General features: G+C 39.6%; 1 long non-coding RNA gene across 1 annotated transcript; it reads left to right on the top strand.

The window, feature by feature from the left end:
* The first annotated feature begins 329 nt into the window (after nt 1-329).
* On the top strand, nt 330-1,149 carry LOC110703719. Its single transcript, XR_002507743.1, has 2 exons — nt 330-754; nt 1,015-1,149. It is a non-coding gene; the product is annotated as an uncharacterized LOC110703719 (long non-coding RNA).
* Nucleotides 1,150-22,073: the final 20,924 nt, after the last annotated feature.

Below are 22,073 nucleotides of genomic sequence, written 5' to 3'. Positions count from 1 at the left end.
AATACTTGGTCGAAATGCCCCAGTATCACATATACCGAGCCCTTAATCACCGGTTCGATGTCTCTAACCGGCCCTGGGCTATAGAAACTGGTCGTGCTTCTCCAATGCTCGTAATTGCTCCATAATATCTCGGGAAAATGCTCCAAAAGTGCAAATCCGTGCAAAAGTCAAACAAATCTACGAAAACACTAGAAAACATCAATTAGTAATAAAAGTGGCTCTAAAGATCCAAAAACACTACTAATTATGACTAGGGCTGGCAAAAACTGACCCGACCCGAAAACCTGACCCGAACCTGACCCGAAAAAGGTGGGTTAGGCTTGAGTTTTTCGACCCGAAAACTTAAATGGGTCGGCATGAACCCGAACCCGAAATTAAATGGGTTAGGTTAAGGTTGAAAATCTCAACCCGAAAACGACCCACTTAACCCGAAATAAATTTCAGGTCGGGTCAACCCGAACCCGACCTGATAAACTCGAACATTATACGGTATAAAAAAAAAACAAACATGATGGATTAAAATTCAGCCCAAGCCTAAATACGTAACTAGTATCTAAAACCCTAAAATCCTTAATGCCTCCTCACACAATCAGCCGTTTAGGCTCTCTCCTCCTCCTCCTCTCTCTCTTCAACTCTAAACTCTTGAAAGTTGAAACCTCAAATCCAAATAAATTATTCTCGGTTGTTCCCATCCTTAGATCTTCCTCTCCTTCATAATTTAAGTGTTTAAAGATTCACCACTTCAACCTTCAAGGTAATTGCTATTTTGAATTTTGCTTTTATACGATTTTTTGGTTGTTTAGATACCAATGTTGCATGTCTGTTGTTTTTGTTTTTCTTTGCTATTCAAAGCCTAATTTTGATGTTGTTTGTTGTTTTAGTTGTTATTCAAACCATAATTTAATTATATGATACTGTATTTTTTATTTTAATTGATGTTTGTGTTTGTTATATTATTGTATTGTTGGGATTGAGTACTTTATTATTGATATTTGCTTAAATTGTTTTTATCAGATTTGGATCCTTACACGCCACAAACATATCCTCTGCTTCAGCTTGCTTCAAGTCTCTGCTTCAACTTGCTTCAGCTTGCTTCAACATTGTACATTATTTGAGAACTATGTTGTATAAAGTTTGTAAAAAAAAAAATCAAAAACATTGATTGATTTTGAATTCTGATTTGTTATTTATTTAGTATACTATATTTTTGTATCTAATCTTTAATTAGACTAGCTAAATAACTTATTTTAAGAATCAGGTTATATTCGGGTTGAACCAAACCCGGCTACTATCAGGTCATTTTCAGATTAAAATGACCTGATTTAAACCCAAATAAAAAAATCAGGTCAATTCAGGTTACTTTAGGGTTGACCCGAACTCGAAAATATCAGGTTCAGGTTGGGGTTCTCAACCCGAAAACTTAAATGGATCAGGTTCGGGTTGAGGGGTAGCTGACCCGAAATCAGCTGACCCGAACACGAACCCGACCCGACCTGATCCATTTGCCAGCCCTAATTATGACCAAGGGACGGGGGTAAAATACTATATAAATTGGACATATCAACGACATCCCAGCGCAAGTGATTAGGTTGCACTGTTATGGGCAGCGCAACTAATTGTCTTGCGCGCGGCTTTATGGTGAGATTCGATTTTATATTTTCGGTATAATTCTGAATCTTCTGCAGCGCAACTCTGGAGGTAGCGTTGGGTGTCGCGTGCAATTGAATTAGTTGCGTGCGGCAGCCCAGCAAAACTATTTGATATGCGCGCGGCTTTTTCTAGGGCAAGACTAAGATTTAACCTAGGAGCTCCTAAATCTGTCATTATTGGGTTTTAAGCACGGGCATAAGCCTAATTATGATCGAATTTAATTAATTGTGTTGGGGTTTGGTGAGTCCGACTCACCGCGGAAACAAACCCAAAAACAAGACCGCACTCGCAATAAATAAAACCATAAACATAATTATATTAATCACAAGATTAAGATAAGCTAATTACCTTTGACGCGTGCTTCGCTCCAAAATGAGCTCTTACTTGAAAGCTTCAAGTCCCGCTCACATAGAGACCTCCAACGAAGTCCACCCGCACCAACAAAACCGACTAGGTCCAATGTCTTTAGGTTAGCAAGACCCGACCAATAAAACCCGAGTAATTATATTGAGTTCAAAGGTTTTCACTAATTGTGATGCCTTTTCCAACTCTTACTCAAGCATCATTCCCAATGCCCATACTTGGGTATTTATAGGAAATGATGGGAGTATCATTTACTCTCCCATCAATGTGGGATAATATGATTTTTCCATTTTATTTTAAAGCTAAAATAAAATTAATAATCAAGCTAGTAATAAATCAACAAGTGGCAAGCTCATGTGAGTGGTTAGGTGAGGACCACTTGGAGAAGGGAAGGGGACCAAACTTGCTCCCCACTCCCTCTCCCATAGCCGGCCACCTCACTCCAAACACACTCAAGGACCACTAGCCACATGGCACCCACCCTTGGGCACCAAGGCAGCCAAGGTGGGCTGCCATGTGCTGCTGTCCGTGGCAACCGTACCCAGCAAGCCCAGCAGGCCAAGCACTCGCATGCGGGCTGCCAGGCGCTGCTGGCCAGCAAGCCTAGCATTCTTGTGCGGGCTGGTGCTGGCCTTGTGCCTTGGCCATCACTGCTAGGCAGCAAGCAATGGCCTAGCCATGCTGCTGCTAGCTGTGGCGAGCTGGCGCGCCTAGCGTGCTAGCTGCTGCAGCTTGTTGCGGCATGGCTTGCTAGCCATTGCGCGCACAAGGCTGTGCCTAGCATGCTAGCACGCACTAGGCAACGCCTAGCCTTGCGATGCTAGCATGGGTGCGCTAGCACGCACCAGCCAGCCTAGGCTCGACTTGGTGTGCATGCTAGCCACCATGCTAGGCCATACACCCTTAGCACTCGGTTTGCTTGGGCATTCCGATGCTACGGGTATTTTGGTATTTTGTTGATTTATTACTATTTCTCGTCTCGTCTTTCACTATTTTTTGACTCGACTTCCGACGCTCTAAGCTCGAATTTCCGACGTCTAAATGAATATTACTCGGTCAACTCATTAATTCCTTCCGATTTAATTCGTCGGTTCGGTTTGTTGAATGCTTGGGTGTGACCCGAAGGGTTCAGTCAAGATTAAGCTGTAATATTAATTATTCATTAATATTACTGATCGGAAGAGGCCTCCACCCAGGCATTCCGATCACTTGACCTCACTGAATATATTAGCTTTCTAATAATTCTGAACCCACTAACAGAATAGTACACTTGTTCGAAGGACACCATTCCTTTCAATCTCCCACTTGTCCTTCCGGACATGTGCGCATTTTGTGTACAGCCTTTTTCCTATGTCGCTTAATGTCTCTTCATGAACTATAAGGTAAGATTTATTTTGTCATCCTTATTACGTCCAGAAGTGTTTCCCGATTCCGAGTCCGACTGTCAATAAACAGATGATTTCTAAAATCCATCCGAGCACGACCATGCATTTTACAGTCTCGCTCTACGAGAGGCCTTGTATACAACAAAGACATCTTCCCTATTTTAGTAGGGGGACATTCCCAGTCTTGTAATGTAGCTCCTCTTACTGATAGGACCTAGTCGCCCGAGTGTTGCCGTTATGATCCCTTATTAAGGAAGACGTTTGATAACATCAAAGCGAACTAGTACTCAAACAAGAGAACTCACAATACTCATGGTCGAGGAAATAGGTTCCGATAGCCATAATGAGAAGTATGCTTATGACAAATTTTTTTAATTTCTTAAGGCACTCCGCATATAAAATTCGAATCTTCTGATTTATTAAAAATACCCCACAAAAACATCATCCACTGAAAAGGGAAGTATTCTCATAGGTCGATCTAGTATGGTTCTAAACCAATACCTGTGCAAATGATTTATGACAATCATGTCCTTGTAGCACATGAAACGGTGCTATAAATGAAACTACAAACTAATCTCAATTGGTCATTAATCGTCCATCGTTTAAATGACCTTGATTAGGGATATTTTTTTATTATAATATTCAATGTTCACTTAATAGGTGTTTCCTTACCAAGACTGGTCTTGATACCCTATTTTGAATATTCTCAGAATCGAATGGACTCATTATTTAATCCTAAACCACAATTAAATAGCATAACGAAGTAATAAAATATTGCATGAAATTTTACATTACCCCAAAACATGAATGGTTTTCCTTAGCGTCTTACATTAATTTTTCTCAAAATTAACTAAAATACTAAACAAGGAAATCAAAGCCAGTCTCCTACATGCTTGATTCCCATTGCCTCAACGTGCTTGTTGTGCTTCACTTGAGGCAAAGGTTTAGTAAGTGGATCGGCTACATTGTCATCCGTTCCAACTTTGCAAATTCTGATTTCACCCTCTGATTTCCATTCTCGTATCATGTGAAATCGCCGCTTGACATGTTTGACCTTCTGATGTTCCCTAGGCTCTATGGCCTGAGAAATAGCTCCATTGTTGTCACAATAGAGGGTTATTGGACCCTTTATAGAGGGTACAACATCAAGTTCACCAACGAACTTACGAATCCAAACAACCTCCTTAGCTGCTTCAGCAACTGCTAAGTATTCGACTTCAGTTGTAGAATCTGCAGTTGTACTCTGCTTTGCGCTCTTCCAACTAAACGCCCCTCCATTTAGACAGAACACATATCTAGATTGCGATTTGAAATCGTCTCTGTCTGTCTGGAAGCTTGCTTCGGTATAACCTGCCACAACTAAATCCTCTGCACCACCATACACCAGGAATTTATCCTTGTTCCTTTTCAGGTACTTTAGGATATTTTTGGCAGCAGTCCAATGCGCCTCTCCTGGGTCTGATTGGTAATGGCTCGTAGCACTCAAGGCATACGATACATCTGACCTAGTCTATATCATGGCATACATGATCGATCCAATAAGCGAAGCACATGGAATCTGATTCATTCTTACCCGCTCATCAGGTGTCTGTGGACACTGCTTCTTGCTTAGGGTTATGCCATGTGACATTGGCAGGTGACCTCTCTTGGCCTCCTCCATGCAAAATCGAGCAAGTACCTTATCAATATAAGTACTCTGACTCAATCTAATCATCCTTTTCGATCTATCCTATAGATCTTGATTCCTAGTATGTACTGAGGCTCTCCCAAATCTTTCATTGAGAATCACTTTCCAAGCTAGGCCTTTACAGACTCTAACAACGGAATGATGTTTCCAATGAGAAATATGTCATCGACATATAAGACTAGGAAGGCGATGTCACTCCCACTAACCTTTTTGTAAACACAAGATTCATCTGGATTCTTGATAAAACCAAACTTACTGATGGCTTCATCGAATCGCAGATTCCAACTTCTGCTTGCTTGCTTTAATCCATAAATGAACTTCTTAAGCTTACAAACTTTCTTAGCATTGTTTTGGTCGACAAAACCTTCAGGCTGTGTCATATACACAGTTTCTTCCAAATAACCATTAAGGAAGGCGGTTTTGACGTCCATCTGCCATATTTCATAATTGTAATATGCAACAATCGCTAGGAGGATCCGAACGGATTTAAGCATTGCGACTGGTGAAATGGTTTCATCGTAATCAATACCATGAAATTTTCTGTAACCTTTTGCCACCAATATAGCTTTGTAAATGAATACATTTCCATCTTTGTCGGTTTTCAACTTGAAAATCCACTTACATCCGATAGGTGTATAACCTTCGGGTAAGTCAACCAAGTCCAAGACTTGATTTTCAAACATTAAATTTATTTTAGATCTCATGGCATCTTGCCATTTAGCAGAGTCGGTGCTTGCCATCGCTTGCTTGTAGGTTGCCGGTTCATCTCCTTCCATAATCAGGATGTCCTGATTCTCGGTTAATACTAAACCAAGATGCTGTTTGAGCACTTTGACTGTCATTATGATTTTGTTGCTCATCCTCACGAACTTCGTCGAGTTCGATTTTCCTCCCACTTGTCATTTTGGAAAGGTGCTCCTTCTCCAAAAAGACACCATCGCGAGCAACAAACACTTTGTTCTCCGATTTGTTGTAGAAGTAATACCCTTTGGTTTCTTTTAGGTAGCCCACAAAGTAAACCTTGTCAGATTTGGGATGAAGTTTGTCAGAAATCAATTCCTTGACATATGCTTTGCATCCCCATATCTTTAGAAAAGATAACCTAGGAGTTTTCTTCGTCCATAATTCATATGGATTCTTTTCTACAACATTTGATGGAGCACAATTCAGTGTTAGTGCCGCAGTTAGAAGTGTGTGTCCCCAGAAAGACATAGGAAGATCACTAAGACCCATTGTTGATCGTACCATGTCTAACAAGGTTCGATTTCTCCTTTCGGATACTCCGTTCCATTGTGGAGTTCTTGGAGGTGTCAATTCTGAAATATACCCTTTTCTTTCAAATGGTCATCGAATTCTTGGCTCAAATATTCACCACCTCGATCCGATCGAAGGGCTTTGATTTTCTTGCCAAGCTGATTTTCAACTTCACTCTGAAATTCTTTGAACTTTTCAAATGATTCAGATTTATGCGACATGAGGTAGACATAGCCATATCTACTATAGTCGTCTGTGAAAGTGATGAAAGATCGATGTCCATTTCTTGTGGTTGAGCTCATTGGTCCACATACATCGGTATGTATAAGACCCAATAAGTCACTTGCCATTTCTCCCAACTTGGAGAATGGTTGTTTAATCATCTTGCCTAATAGACATCCCTCGCAATTCTCAAACAATTCTAAATCGAAAGAGTCAAGAACACCTTCTTATAGAAGTTTCTTGATGCGTTTGATGTTGATGTGGCCAAGACGACAATGCCAAAAGTGTGATTTGACTCTATGGTCTTAGCTCTTTTGGTATCATTATAAACAATTTGTCCAAAGACACAAACGTGTCATTCCATAAATATAAACAAGATGATATGTGTTGTGATCACGTTTAAAATGACGTCCAACGCCACAAGATCAAAATATGGTAGATAAAACTAAACAGGTTTTAAATCTAGACAAAATATGAGATTACAAGCTTTCTTTGAAAGATTATCTTCTTCTTCCACTTCTGTACTCATATCCACTTGAAAAGCATCGCTCACTTTGTTCCTGAAACAGGAGCATATAGTGAGTCAATTTTCCGGCATCTAATACCTTATAAATGGCTTATGTTCAAGTGTAAAGATGATACCTGAGATTGAGGTTACTTTTCTTTTCGCCTCATCTTCTAGATACATGCTACATTCTCTTTTGTAGTGTCCGGGTCTACTATAATAGAAGCAGCGCATCTTAGCTTTGTTCTTGAACTCCTTCTTCTTTGGTCTCAGAGCAACCTTAGCCTTCTTGCAAGAATAGGTTTTCTGGAGCTCTTGAACAACTTCCATCAAGGACAGTTTGTTCCGTTTGGCCGTAAGTCGCATCTTTAATGCAACATACCCCGAATGGAGTGAGCTTAGTAGCATGAGAGCCTCTTTCTCATCGTCCACTGGTTTGCCAATTAGCTCCAGATGGGTGAATAGCCTTGTCATGTTGAGCACATGAGCTTGAAGTGGCATCCCGGGTCTAAGTCTTGCATTATAGACCTTAGCCCATACTTCTTGTCTCTCTTTCGTGAGACACCCATCTTGCGGTGGCTTGATCCTCATGTTCGAGAGTGACCTAGTCACATCTTCCACAAGTCCATCATAGTTGCCTCTGGTAATTTTGGTGACTCTCAAATTGACTACATCTTCTAGAGCTTCGAGCATCATGTCCGGAAAGTAGTTGGAGAACTTCCCCTTCCATTGTACCGGATGGAGTTTGCCATGAGTTTGGAAACTCTTTTACAATCCACACTCCATACCTCATGTGCCTCATCACTCATAATCCCCTTTGAGTAGAAACTCGGGATTTGAGTGTCCAGAATGTGCTCTAGGTAGCAATTTCGGAGGGTCTTTCGGAGTTCCTCTTCCCATTCCTTAAAGTTTACCAAGTTCAGAGAAATTGGCAACTTTTTGGGCAATTCCGGGAGCATAAGGTCGTTGGCATTAGTTGAAGACATGATTCTACAATTGAAAGAATTTGAAATAAAAAACCATTCATTATACTTAAATAAGATTGAATTCATGCATTTTAATCAAATTTATTTAAAACGTCTTATTCACATATTAAATATTGTCCCTATTTTAGGTGAAAATAAGTCGATTCCAAGATCCAAAGAAACAAAGAGTGGTTAAGCATGCTTTGGCTTGTCTTAACACTCAATCTCCTAAGGTAAGCAACGCTTTGCTAATGGCTCCAAGCCACTCTTGGTTAAATAAATCGTCGCATCCAATGCTCTCTAAAAAATTTATTCACCTTGCCACGACATGTTAGGACTCCATCACTCATATCGTTGAGTATAACCAAAACCACCTTGCGTACCCGGTATGCCTTACGTTCCTTGGAGAAGTAGTGATGCCTCCCTTTGGCGTAGCCCACCACTACCCTCGTTCGGTTGGTAAGTGTGTTTTGGAATGGCAAGTTTTACTCAATATTTTAGGGACCTAGGGTTTCTATGTTGGTTGATTTAAGTGAACTTAATTAATCATCTCAACATTCGAAATCCTAAACATGAATCTAACATATAATTCATATATATATCGAAAACATAAATAGAGATGCAATTGGCAACTAGCATGACCCCTTGAGATCTTCAAGTCTTCAGAAGGTGTTCATTTGCAACTTCATGGCTTTGTCATCAAAATATTACAATTGCTAGTATCTACGATTAGGACTAATCTAAATATTAAGGTACAAAAATACTCAACGGTTCGCAGACCGTATTTAGATTTACAAAAATACATCACGGATCACAGTCCGTATTTTCTATCCTAATCGGACCCCACTAGTTGCCATTTCATAAAACCTGTGAGAGAATTTACATTCCATTCATACATTCACTATCTGTGAATGACCCATGCATTTTACAACGATAAACAAGTAACAATGCATAAAACGCGCGTGAACTAGTAACTAATCTAGGTGGTTAATCCAATTAACACGCCTAATTAAACTAGTCAAAGTTGTTTTAACCGGTTATGGTAATAACTTAGAGACGCTCCCACTAAATTCTGCATCCAACTTAACTAATCCAATTAATTAAGTCGGTGAACCCAAATATTTGCCAAAATTAATTTTTGCAAATCTCGCTCAAAAACCGAGGCCTAGCCTCCAAAAATTTTAATTAAATGAACAAAATAATTAAAATAATTAAAACGACAATTTAAGCAAAATTACGAATTCAAAAATAGCATCGCCTTAATAACCCGGGGTTATTGTGCCAATTATGGGATTGTACGTACCGTACAACAAGAACGTAGTATTCCCATGCGCACCCCCGCAACACCAAGCATGCATGTGGGTTGCTTGTACTCGCATGAGCTACGCCCAGCTAGCCAAGCGTAGCAGCATGCACAACGCGCACAACATTATGCTGCTGCTGCGCCATGCTGCTGCTTGCTGCTGGCTGGCGCGCTATGCTGCTTGCAGCGAGCAGCAACCCACGCCTTTCCTCGCACACACACACGCACAGCACCAAGCACCTAAGAACGAAGAGCCCAGCAGCCTCGATAGCCACATATGGGTTGCGTGAGCAGCCCAGCTGGCCGAGAGCTAGCTCAGGGCTCTTAGGCCTCGTGTTGCGTGCTAATGCTTCGAAAATTATCGATTTTTTGTGTGACATTATAAATAAATTCTAAATTAATTTTAGAATCAATTTTTAGGAAAAATGAAAAATAACAAGTCTAACTTAAATAATTCATCCAAATGCAATTAACCAAATTTATTTCCAAGAACCATTCTTTAATAAAATTGGTTTAACTTGGTGTAATAAAATAAATTAGGGCAATTCTCACTATTAATTTAACCACTTTAAATTAATCTCGAGATTTTGACAAAATAAAAGGGATTTTGACAATTTCACACTTAATTCCAAGTAATCATGTGAAAAATAAAACCAAACTTTCAAGCACCAATTACTACCAAGTAATCATGCTGAAAGTGGTCTAAAATTGCATATAAATTAAGGAAAGAACCAAATACATAACCACCATAAATATGCAATCAATTTTCAAGGTTAGAAAGACTTAAAAATTTTCGTCAAAACGAAAAATCCCTCGAAAAATGCATTTCTGGTTGTTTTTTGGCTAAAAACCGAGTCCTGAGGGGTAAAACCATTTCCAGAACGCCTTTTCCACCCAAAATTCACTACTTTTGGTTCGAAATCTGGATTCGGGAGCTGAAGACAGCTCTAATACGAGGTAAAAATTGGAAAAAACGAGTTACTAATCTAATTAGCAACTTAAAACTAGAAAATTTAAGCCATAAAAACACCTTGAAAATATTAAGATTTTAAAAATAAACGAGCGAGGCTCCGATACCGCTGTTGGGGTTTGGTGAGTCCGACTCACCGCGGAAACAAACCCAAAAACAAGACCGCACTCGCAATAAATAAAACCATAAACATAATTAAATTAATCACGTGATTAAGATAAGCTAATTACCTTTGACGCGTGCTTCGCTCCAAAATGAGCTCTTACTTGAAAGCTTCAAGTCCCGCTCACACGGAGACCTCCAACGCAGTCCACCCGCACCAACAATACTTACTAGTTCCATTGTCTTGGGGTTAGCAAGACCCGACCAATAATTCCCGAGTAATTATATTGAGTTCAAAGGTTTTCACTAATTGTGATGCCTTTTCCAACTCTTACTCAAGCATCATTCCCAATGCCCATACTTGGGTATTTATAGGAAATGATGGGAGTATCATTTACTCTCCCATCAATGTGGGATAGTATGATTTTTCCATTTTATTTTAAAGCTAAAATAAAATTAATAATCAAGCTAGTAATAAATCAAAAAGTGGTAAGCTCATGTGAGTGGTTAGGTGAGGACCACTTGGAGAAGGGGCGGACTAAACTTGCTCCCCACTCCCTCTCCCATAACCGGCCACCTCACTCCACACACACTCAAGGACAACAAGCCACATGACACCCACCCTTGGGCACCAAGGCAGCCAAGGTGGGCTGCCATGTGCTGCTGTCCGTGGCAGCCACGCCCAACAGGCCCAGCACTCGCATGCGGGCTGCCAGGCGCTGCTGGCCAGCAAGCCCAACATGCTTGTGCGGGCTGCTGCTGGCCTTGTGCCTTGGCTAGCGCTGCTAGGCAGTAAGCAATGGCCTAGCCATGCTGTTGCTAGCTGTGGCGAGCTGGCGCGCCTAGCGTGCTAGCTGCTGCAACTTGTTGCGGCATGGCTTGCTAGCCATTGCGCGCACAAGGCTGGGCCTAGCATGCTAGCACGCACTAGGCAGCGCCTAGCCTTGCGATGCTAGCATGGGTGCGCTAGCACGCACCAGCCTGCCTAGGCTCGGCTTGGTGCGCATGCTAGCCACCATGCTAGGCCATACGCCCTTAGAACTCGGTTTGCTTGGGCATTCCGATGCTAGGGGTATTTTGGTCTTTTGTTGATTTATTACTATTTCTCGTCTCGTCTTTCACTATTTTTCGACTCGACTTCCGACGCTCGGTTTCGACGCTCTAAGCTCGAATTTCCGACGTCTAAATAAATATTATTCGGTCGACTCATTAATTCCTTCCGAATTAATTCGTTAGTTCGATTTGTTAAATTCTTGGGTGTGACCCGAAGGGTTCAGTCAAGATTAAACTGTAATATTAATTATTCATTAATATTACTGATCGGAAGCGGCCACCACCCAGGCATTCCGATCACTTGACCTCACTGAATATATTAGCTTTCTAATAATTCTGAACCCACTAACGGAATAGTACACTTGTTCGAAGGACACCATTCCTTTCAGATTCCTAGTATCATGTTAGGATGCTTGATGTTTTGAATGACAACAATGATTCCTAGTATTATGTTTAGGGAAAAGGTTATAATTTCAAATGTGCTTATTATGATTTTCATAATGCTTCTCATTTTCTTCCTAATTATCATATTAGTATCACGATAGGGTTAAATCTTTGATTTTTATTGCTTAGTGACATGCTAGCGTTAGTTATTAGTCTTGTTAGTATTATGCCTAGGATCTTTTTATTAACATTATGTTTTAACATGGTTATGATAATTATGATTATGATTATTATTATGTCGAATTATATAATTTCACTTAATTTGTTAATTAGCGAATTATTTCACGTAATTTGTTAATTTACGAATTGTTTTACCTATTTTGTTAATTTACGAATTATTTCATGTTACTTGTTAATTGACGGATAACTTATATATAATTTATTATTATTATGTTTCTTGATGATATTTATTGTTATTGCTTGATCACACCATTTATGCATGTTTTAAGGGAATTGGTACTTGTAATCACGCGTAATAAGCTAATTAATAATCTTGTTTAAGGTTAATTTGATTATCATTCGAGTGAATGCCAATAATAGATTTGGTTGTGCATTAATATTCAACCAACATATATAAACATGTTCTATTAACAAGTAACATGAAATACGATTAGAATAAAGTGGAGGCCTATTATTATGGCAGGTTCAATCTCTTTTAGGTTGGATTTGTACCTTCATGTGCGAACTACCAGTCATGGTTCCTAACCTATTGGAGTTGATGATCTCCTGGATCGTTAAAGGGTGTAACCTTCACCTCGTGAACGGTTTACAAGTTCCTAAAACTTGTTAGCGACTCTTTTGCTCTAGCTTCCTTCCCTTTGGACGCCACCGTACTTAAGTGTATGATCACAGTGGGGTTCAAGCTAGGGGTAATGCTTGAAATTTTCTCTACAATTTATTTCGGCAATGATTTAGAATGAGTGGATGAGACTCGAAAAGTTGTAAGTATTTCATGTGCGTAATTTTGATTAACATTATTGTCATATGCATAAAAAAGATCTCATTGGAAAGACCATCCGTAATGAGTTAAAACATAGGATTTTTACATGTAGGAAATTTGAGAAATATCTTTCACAACTAGGATCGAAATAATGTTGCGCGAAACTGGAATATTTTATCGAGCACAGAAAGCTGCTGAGGCATGTAGGAACTAACGTCAGGGAACATATTCTAGCGCCAATAATTTGAACAGTTTTGGCGCTAGACTGCAAAGAGAGGCGCTAATAATTTATCCTGTTGTCTGGCGCTACACTGGAAAGAGAGGCTCCAGTCCTGTCGTTTATGCGACAGTTCGGTTTGTTGCTCGAGTCATCACCTTATGTCTAATTGAATAGTTTTCTAGTCAATTCAATTAATTTTTATTGGTAATAATACCATGTCAAGTCATTAATCTAGTCTAAGCACTAAGTCCCATGGTCTTACACGAGAGTCAAAGCATGTCACTTACACTCACCTTATAAAGCACACACTAATACACACTTTGACCATGTCTAAAAGAGTCTTGTACGCGCGTATTTTCTGTCATTTTTTCTTTTTCAAAACCATAAAGTCAAAGTAAATTTGAGTCAAGTCATTAAAACAAAAATGGTTTAATTTACAGCGCGTGGTCAAGAAAGGAAGGGTGTTTGATCAAAGACAACCTATTTATTCAAGTCCAACTGTTCGATAAACCAATCACTCGTAAAAGGAAAGCTTAGACAATAATGGCAGCTCAAGAGGAAGTTAATGAGCTCAGGAACCAATTGATTACTGTGACTGAGGCGTTAAAGGTTTTAACCTCAAAATCGATGATCTTGTGAAGCAACAACAGATGGACCTCATGCAATAGAATCTGAGCAAACTGTTTAGTGACTACAAGTTTCAAGGAATTAGCTCACAAGGGGTCTCGGTGGACAAGGATCTTCTTCTGCAGAAGTTCAATTCCAACGACATCCCAAAATTCAAAGCGCCTGACAACCCTTAATTTCATCTAAGAGACTTCGAAACAATAATGAGCATCAAAGGCATTGACAAGAAGGTTTTTCCCTCTTTGTTCTCCCTATCTCTCATAACCGTTTGCCAACAATGGTTCTTTTCTCTTGAGAAAGAAAGAACCTTTACTTGGGATCTATAGTAACGCTTTCATTGATAGATACAAGTGCAACAATCAAGTTGAGACTGACTATAGGGAACTTAAAATCCTCAAGAAGAAGGAGAATGAAGGTTTCACCTCTTTCTTTAACAAATGGAGAGAAACCTCTGCTAAGATTATGGAGATGCCAAGCGAAAAAGAATATATGAGGTTATTCATAAAAAACCTTCATGAGAAGTACTCCAAGCATCTCAAATACCAGAATAATCTTCATACCTTCAGGCCGTCTATGACATTGGAATCAATATTGAAGACAACCTGGCTAAGCTGAAAGCTACTAACAGTAACTCCAACAGTGGCTAGAAAGGCAAGAAGAACGACAATCCTTCTTCTTCCAATACCACCCACTCAAACAATGTTAGTACCTTTAACTTAAGTGAAGCCCTAGCTATGAATAATCAAGGACAAAAGAAACCATTTAGAAGGAACTTTACTCCTATAGGTATAAGTTATAGCACCGCATTTGACCGATTAAATGTAAAAGGTCTTATAACTCCTATTAGACCATTTAGGGACCCAACCGTCGAGAAAAGGACAGCTAATTGGAACCCCAATGCACATTGCAAATATCACCATGGTAGGGGCCATCTTACCGAAAATTGTTGGAAGCTTAAGGAAGTTATCCAAGATTTACTCGACAACAAGAAGCTGCAATTGCCTCCAACCAGTAAGAAGTCGAGCATTGATAATGCACCTCTCGCTCACTCTTTGGCCATCTCTGATGAGGAAAACGAGGTTGATCCCTCATCTCTCATCAAACCTATTAAAGAAATCCATACTATTGAAGAAAAGGAGGAGATATTTTTCGATGCCATGGATGACTTTCCTAAACTAGCAAGTAAAAAGGACATACAATTGTTTACATTGTCCATGTTGGAGGGATCAAACTTGCTGCGTGAAGCTCTCAAAGTTGCGAAAAAACAATTACAAGAGCTTCAGAAGAAGTGTGACAAGGTCCCATCCACAAAGAAGAAACCCTTTTCTCTACAAGTAATTGACAAACCCAAGAAGAGTAATAGACTCTATACTCCAATTGGGATTCCATATGCTAAAATGTTCAATATCCTCTCCGAGAGTGGCGAGGTCAAACCTCTCGAACCGAGACCATTTGAATCATTAAAAAGGACATATAGGTTCTACTATCAATACCATCAATCAGGGGGTCACACTATTGAAAACTTTTTAAAATTTAAAGATTTAATTTAGAAAATGATTGATGACAAAAAGCTAGTCCAAATTCCACAAGAGGAAGACATAAGTATTAATGGAGTTTGGGACAGTGATATAGAAGACGTTTACTTAAAAGACATGGTAGAACCTCCACTTTCAGTGTCATATGCCATGGATGACTTTTGGGTTAAAGAAGATTCATCCATAGACGTCCTGACGAGATCTGGGAGAATGCAACCTTCTATTTGGACACAACCTATACCAACTACGCAGCAAGTTCCCATACCTATCATAGAAGACAATGATATTGGCAAACAATTCAAGAAAACCAAGGTTGAAATGAATGTATGGAAACTTATAGCAACATCTCGAGAGCATAGATTGGTAGTGATGAATGACTTTGATAAGATAGGGATAGATTCTGACACCACTCTTGAGGGGTTGGCTAACTTCCTTGCGAGTGATCTCCCTATTCCTATCAACATGATCACCTTTTCCGACAAGGATTTACCCACAGAAGGTGACAAGCATTATAAGGCACTAAACCTCACAGTAGTTTGCAAGAGAATGAACGTCCCTATGACTCTTGTAGACAATGGATCACCCATCAATGTCTGTCCACTCAGAACTGCGAGGATGCTAGGCATAAGGGATGAAGACCTAACCACGTCAACACAAGGAATAAGGGCTTACGACAACACTCGTTGTCAAGCTCTTGGAAAGATTACTATGAATATAACGGAGGGAGCAATAGAACACGCTACTACATTCCATGTAGTAAATATTAAGGCTTCATTCAATTTATTGTTGGGACGCCCTTGGCTCCATGACCTAAAGGCCATCCCTTCATCTCTCCACCAACAGGTAAAGGTCATATTTGGAGGAATTCCCATTACAATCGATGCTTCACCTATGAGGATTAAAGCCATAGAAAATCCAATAATTAATGTGGAGCACGATGAAGATGATGAAGATTTGTGGGGCTTTAACGAAGAGGTCTCCTTAATCGAGGAAGATGAAAGGACCCCTCTCTGCCACGACCCCCACTCCAATATGATAGTGAACGCTATGCTGAAGAAACAAGGACATATTCCTGGGATGACCTAGGAACGAAGAAAGGAATAACAAAATCGCTAGAATCACCTGGCCCCTCTAAATTAGACACTTTCGGACTTATTTTGAACCGAATCGGGAAGATCTCAAGTGATCCCAGGAAAAGTCAAAAGCACGTAGGAACGTTCGCATCCAAAAGAAAGCAATCCCAATGGATCGGTACCCTCCTACCCTCAATGGACAATTCATAAAAGGAGGAGAGGACTATCCATGCTACGAATTTCCCAAACCTTTTTTCGTAAATGGCATAAGGCAATCGGGATTCGAAATTTTCCTAGATTGCTATATTCTAGATGAAATCCCAACTCCTGTCCACAAGGAGAAAGCACCCCCATGCTTTGACTTTAATGTCTTGGGATTACTATTTGGGCGTGAAACAGATGAGCCAACGTACATAGAGGATAACTCCTCGCTCATCCAAACGGTCTTGAAAAGCGAAAGCTTTGATCCCTCAAGGCTCATCACTTCAGTGGAAGGATCACTACAAGGGTGGCGCAAGACAGTCAAGGTGACTACTCCAAGTGGAAGGAGAATCTCCATTACGACAGGGCAAGGACCGATGTTTGAAGAGTCGTTAGAGTCAGAGTCAGTGTCTTTTTCTGTAGAGTCATCTCAGTCCTTAGTTGTAGCACCCCCTTCTTCTATCTCTTCCCCTAGGATAGTTAGCCATCAAGTCCCTAAGGACATATCTCTCTTTGATGTAATTATTTCTGAATTTAATATGTCTTCTTCCTCTTACTCCTCGTGCTTTTCTTTAACCCAAGATGACGAACATTGCTTAACTAAAAATGAAATTGACAAAGAACTTATTAAAGCAATGGAAACACTTGAAAAGAAAACACCGATAATTGAGGAAACTGAGACGGTTGATATCTCAAATGATTCAACCAATAAAAGTGAAGTAAAACCGGATTAACACTTAACGAACAAGAAAGAACCGATTTAATCAATTTTCTTAAAGAATTCATCGATGTATTCTCTTGGTCATATGAAGATATGCCAGGCATTAATAGAGAAATAGCTCAACACACCATACCGCTAATTCCAGGAATGAAACCTGTAAAACAAAAGTTGCGTCGAATGAAACCCGACGTAGCTCTTAAAATTAAAGAAGAAGTTCAAAAAAAAAAATAACCGTAGGTTTTATAAAGGTATCCAAATACCCCGAATGGGTCGCCAACGTCGTCCCAGTTCCGAAAAAGGATGGAAGGTTAAGAATGTGTGTCGACTATCGAGATCTAAATAAGGCAAGTCCAAAGGACGACTTCCCTTTACCACACATCGATATTCCGGTAGATAACACAATAAATCATGCACTTCTATTGTTCATGGATGGATAAGCAGGGTACAATCAAATTCTCATGGCAGAAGAAGACATGGAGAAAACAACCTTCATAACACCATGGGGTACTTACTGCTACACGGTAAGGTCATTCGGGTTGAAAAACGCTGGTGCTACTTACCAACGAGCAGCGACTGCCTTGCTCCATGACATGAGGCACAAAGAAGTTGAGGTATATGTGGAAGATATGATTGTGAAGTCAAAAGATCGCCAAGGCCATCATATAGCCTTGAGAAAATTATTCAAAAGGCTAAGAAAATACAACATGAGGTTGAATCCATCCAAGTGTGCTTTTGGAGTCACCATAGGCAAGCTTTTGGGTTATTTCATAAGCTCTAGAGGAATAGAGATAGACCTAACCAAGATCAAGGCAATCATGTCAATATGTCAATGCCACCGCCCAAAACCTAAAAGCAAATTCAAGGATTTATTGGCCGGTTGCAATACATAAGCAGGTTCATATCAAATTTGACAACAATATGTGAACCAATATTTAAAAAGCTTAAAAAGAATGTACCAGTAATATGGGACGACGAGTGTCAAAAAGCCTTTGAAAAGATCAAAGCCTATCTCGCAAATCCTCTCGTATTAGCACCAACACTTCTAGGAATAGTCACCAAAGAAACAATGGGAGCCATGCTAGCACAAGAAGTAGAAGGAAAAGAAAATGCAATCTACTATCTAAGTAAAAAGATGCTCGAGTATGAGGTACGCTATACACCACTTGAGAAATTGTGCCTCGCATTAGTGTGGGCCACAACCAAGTTAAGACATTACATGCTCGTGCATACACGACAATGAATTTCCAGACGAAGACTTGATGGTCACGGAGGATGATACTTGGACCTTATACTTCGATGGAGCCTCAAACCAAAAGGGATGTGGCGTTGGAGTATTACTAGTATCACCTAAAGAAGAGCATGTTCCAATCTCCATAAAGCTTAATTTTGACGTTACCAACAACGCTGCTGAATACGAAGCATGCGTGGTAGGCCTGGAAACAGCTTTGGCATTGGGAGTGAAAAAATTACGAATATTCGGGGACTCTTCATTGATCGTCAATCAAATATCTACGAGATGGAAAGTAAGGAGCGAAAGTCTTACCAAATTTATCTGGAAACTCTCACTAATCAGTTAGAGAAGGTGGAATACACGTATCTACCTAGAGAAGAAAATCAATTTGCTGATGCCTTAGCAAGACTAGCGTCAATGGTTAGGATTCCTACGGAAATCGAGTAAATGCCTCTAACTATAGAAAAAAGGCATAAGCTAGCTTATATTCAAGTTATAGAAGATGATGAAGGGACCCAAGATGATGAAGAAGAAGAATAAGAAGAACCGTGGTATACGGATATACTTAACTATGTCACCAAAGGAGAATACCCTCCCCATGCTGACAAAAGAGCAAAACGAGCATTAAGACTCTTGGCTTCCCAATACGTACTCATAGACAACGAGTTACACAAAAGGGTACCTATGGGTCGAGCTCTCTTATATGTAGGAAAAAGGGATGCTCAAAGAGCAATGAGGATAGTCCACGAAGGAATTTGTGGAACTCACGTAAATGGCAAAATGCTAGTCCAAAAGTTAATGCGAGAAGGATAATATTGGACTACCATGAATAGGGATTTCCATCAATACGTAAAAAGATGCCCTAAGTGCCAAATCTACGTCAAATTTACAACATATTCCTCCATATCTACTCTACACCTACACTTTTCCATGGCCATTCTCTACATGGGGAATTGACATTATTGGTAAAATCACTCCCCCAGGAACAGGAGGCCACGAATATATTCTAGTAGCAATTGATAACTTCACAAAGTGGGTGGAAGCACAATCATACGCTAAACTCACTGCAAAACATGTAGCACTCTTTTCGAAAGAAATATCATTTGTCGATATAAAGTCCCACATGAAATGATAAGTGATAATAGAACTCACTTTCAAGATGAGTGTGAAGAATTGTTACAAAAATATGGCATTCAACATCATCATTCTTCTCCTTATAGACCTCAGGCAAACGGAGCGGTCGAAGCGGCTAATAAAAATTTAAAGACTATCATCGAGAAAATGACAGAAAATTACAAGGATTGTCCTGACAAACTCCACTTCGCATTATGGGGTTATCGCACGTCAATTCGTACGTCAACAGGAAATATGCCGTTTTCCTTAGTTTATGGAAGATGCCGTACAACCTGTAGAGCTAGAGATACCATCTCTACGCATGGCATTAGAAAGCAAACTCGATGAAGTTGAATGGACCACGGCGAGATATGAGGAGCTAATTCTACTTGAAGAAAAACGACGAGAAGCTCTACATCATACTCAATGCTATCAAACTCATATGGCTAGACATTTTAATAAGAAGGTCAAGACAAGAAACATCAAAGTAGGAGACTTGGTGTTAAAGGCATTAAGGAAAAACGTTTTAGATCCAAGGGGAAAATTTAGGCCTAATTGGTGTGGACCCTATATTGTCAAAATAATCCTATCAGGAGGCGCATCAAAATTAACTGATATTGATGGCAATGAGTTCTCGAACATGACAAATCTTGACGAACATGACAAAGCTAGGTTTGGCCTGATTCCTTAAGAAAGGATACGTAGGCAACCCTTTACGGGTGCGGCCACTTTATTTTTTGCAAACCTCGCATCCTAGACTTACGAATAAATTTGACAGAAAATCAACGAAACATCGGCGTCACAGAAAAAATCCTGGCGTCAACCGATCAACCTTAGCGCCAGACGAAAATGTCTCTCGCCTGACGCCAGACTGCCGCAGCTGCTGCCAGTCGTAAAAGCGCAACACCATTTTTCTGCAAAGTAACTTGGAATATTTCGGTGTTCTTCGGAAAATTTTCGACTTCCGTACTCGAAAATATTTCTGGAAAATTAAATTTTCAATTTTCATTGCTTTAATAAATTAAATTTAAAGGAGATGATTTAATTAAAAAAAAGCTGCAATTTCATTAATAAAATAAACTAACAATTACATTATTGATGGAATTTAAATAAAGCTTAATTAACTCCAAGTTAAGCAATGCTTTAATCTTTTTTCTCTTTCTTTGCTCTCTTCCAATTTTTGTTTGTATCCTCTTCTTCATCCATATCATTAGCTAATAGGCATCCTTTAGAGGACCTACATTCAATTGTGGAGTAAATAGTTTCTCCCTTAACTAGGACCCCATGTTTCTTCTCTACCCAAGCCTTCTTCTCTAAAGTGTCAGCTTTTCTCTTTCCTTTATCCTTCGTAGAGCTTTTCTTCGTAGGCATTGTAGGTGTTCTGAACTCAACCCTTTCACCCAAGCGTTCCGTAACAGGAATCACTTTGTCACCTAGACGACTCTTCACATCAGTTTTACTCTGATTTTTCTTCATGTCCTTTGAAGGTTTCTTCACAAGCATCTTCTTCACATCATTGGGCAAGGAAGGAGGAACTTTTCGGGTAATCACTTCCCATAAAGGTCTAGCGCTCTAATAAGCATCAAATTTGTCTACTTCTTGAGAGACAAGAAACTCATAGGGAAGACGAAGATCCCCGGAAGGAATTGTTTGAAGTAGATCGTACTGTCTTTTTACCCTGTACGGATAATAAAAAGTCATCCTGGACAAGCTCGGAAGACGGCAGAAAGGTTGCTTGTTGACACCAATCATCTTTTATATTTTCCACCAAGGGATAACCAACTTGATGGTAAAATTGCAAGAGCCGAAGACCTTCTTCCACTCATGACGCCCCATCTTAGAGAAGCATTTCTTCCTTTTCACAAAGAAATTTGGAGTATATTTTCCAACAATGTCCGGAGGACTAATTAATTCTAGTCTTTCCATTAGCCACATCTGTAAAACAATTCAATGCAAATAAATTAATATTACTATACAAAAATATGTTTTTGATTTCTGTAATTAAAAATATTATTTTTCTACCTGTAATAAAATTGGAGAGCCCTGAAAAGGTGCTTTTGGATTTTTCTTTAATTCATCAAGACTAAGCATAGTCTCTTCAACAATTAATGGCTTTGGATTTCTCCTAGATTCAATCTGCTCCAAAATAGTTGATATGATTGCTTGGCCCACATTAGCTCTACCACTTGTGAGAAGATATAGATTAAGAATGCAAAAAGAAAATCCCTTCTTCTATAAACATGAAAAGACTCAGAATAAGGTCTATCAAAATAGTGGCGAGCAAATTCTTTCAACTAAACTATGCTACTATCTACTATATTTGTTAGATCTTTGTCTTTTAAATTAAAGAAGCGCTCAAAATCCTTAAAATTATATTCATTTATTCTAGGGATTACTGCAAGATCTAATGCAGGGAAGCCTAAGATAGCACCGAATTCTTTCAACAAAGGGCTAATTTCATCACACCCTAATCTAAAACAATGGGTATCCACATCCCAATATTCTAAGG

Source organism: Chenopodium quinoa, unplaced genomic scaffold (genome assembly GCF_001683475.1).
Source record: "Chenopodium quinoa cultivar QQ74 unplaced genomic scaffold, ASM168347v1, whole genome shotgun sequence".
Lineage (NCBI taxonomy): Eukaryota > Viridiplantae > Streptophyta > Magnoliopsida > Caryophyllales > Amaranthaceae > Chenopodium > Chenopodium quinoa.
The sequence above is the reverse complement of the archived record's forward strand: the minus strand, read 5'-3'. Positions and strand labels throughout refer to the sequence as shown.